Here is a 2,070-nt window from a genome sequence, read left to right on the forward strand (position 1 = left end):
CCACGTTCGGTTAACACAACCCCACCATTTACTGACTTATATATATATATATATATATATATATATATACATATATATAATGTGGTTTTTTATACTGCTTTTACGTTTCAAAATTAACATAAACAAAGTTCTTTTTTAATCTAAAATATACTCTCCTTCGTTTTCTACAATGCTCTTCCATGTATCTGGTAGACTTGCAAGGCTTCTCTTCCAAAATACCCCTATCCCTGACGAAAAATACTCTTCCAGTACTGTTCTGACCTCGTCTACAGAATTCATACCTTTTGCGTCCAAATGATTTTGAAGACTGCGGAATAAATGATAATCAGATGGGGAAATGTCCGAGGAATACGGTGGGTGGGTCACCGTTTCCCATTCAAATTGCTCTAACCTTTGCAATGTCATCCTCGCTGTATGTAGGCGAGCATTATTCTAATGGAAGAACGCCTTTCGTCTTGAAACCGAAGATGGTCGTTTTACTTCAAGCGCTGACGTAAACTGCTCAAGATGCTCGCAGTAGATCTCCTTATCATATATCACCAAATCGATAACAACACCTTACGTGGGTGAAGACCTTCTTTAGCCTGGGGTGCCGTTATTTCTCCTTTTTCTACCCATTGTCTTCGGCGCTTAACATTTTTACAGAGAATCCATTTCTCGTTACCAGTCACTATTCGGTCCAAAAAAGATTCATTCGTGAGGAGTGATAGCAAAGAAGAGCATACATTCACTCTCGGAAAGTTTGTGAGGAACATATTGACCCAATTTACTGACTTTTCGGATGACATGCAGGTGTAGATAAATGGTTGAATGGCCAAATCCAAGCTTCTCTGCCAGTTCCTCAATAGTTACGATGAGATTTTGTTCGACCAGGGTTTGCAGGACGTCTTCGTCGAGCTCCATAGATCTTCTAGGGCGTGGCTCATCTTCTAGGCTGTTGTTTCCAGCACGGAATTTCTGGAACCACCGTTGACATTGGCTTACGCTTACTGTCCGATCCCCATATACTGCATTAATATTCCTCGCACTTGCTGTTGCATTGTTGCTTTTGTTAAACTCATAAATCAAAATATGCTGAATATGCTCCTTTGTAACTTCCATTATAGCTTTGAAAAATAACTGTTAAAATCGAACTGCACTCTTCAAAACTTGCACTAAGAATAAGTACATGATAAAATTACTACATGCTTTTATAGCAAGTTGATACAGATAGTTTATGCCGTCCCCTCAGACTTTTAGTTCATGCAAATGAAAAAAATCGCATTATTTATGGGCTGACCCAATATATATACGCACATATGTGTGTGTGTGTTTTTTTATATATATATATACACACATATATGTTAGTGCAGATAGAGAGAAAGAGAGAGAGTGAGAAAGCTGCAGGTATGTATGTATGTACGCATGTCTATATGCATGTATGTATGTATGTATGTATGTATGCATGCATATATGTATACACGCGCACATACTCAAAGACCTGTGTGACTTCTTGTCTGTCTTTATGTATACATAGAAATAGCTATGAGGAGTTTTGTACGAAAGCAGAGCTGCTAATGTTCACTTTAAACTCGAATTCATTGACTTAGTAGCAGGCATTATTGTTGCTTTCGTTGTTGCTGTTGTTGCTACTGCTGTTGTTATTGTGTATGATAATCTCTTTTTTCCCTTCTCTCTTTATTTTATAGTATTTCGGGGATGGGGGGGGGGCATTTTTGCTTCTTGTTGATGTTGTTTTTTTCTTCTTTTTGGTAGATTGTCGTTTGTCATCTGCATTCATTTCTCGTACTTTTACTCAAGTGATTATTAAACCGCCTCTGGTTTGTTTTATTTTCCTCTGTCTCTCCTCCTCCTCTCTCTCCGCCCATACCTTCCTATAACTTCTTTCCATCATTATGAGAAGAACTGTATCTCTATCTCTCTAGCTTTCTAGCTGTCTATCTATCTGTCTATCTCTCCAACTATCTCTTTGTCTGTCTCTCTCTCTCCCTCTCTCTCCCTCTCTCTCTCCCTCACTCTCCCTCTCTCTCTCCCTCGCTCTCTCTACATATATATATATATGTATGTATA

Source organism: Octopus bimaculoides, chromosome 1 (assembly GCF_001194135.2).
Source record: "Octopus bimaculoides isolate UCB-OBI-ISO-001 chromosome 1, ASM119413v2, whole genome shotgun sequence".
In the NCBI taxonomy this organism is placed as follows: Eukaryota; Metazoa; Mollusca; class Cephalopoda; order Octopoda; family Octopodidae; genus Octopus; species Octopus bimaculoides.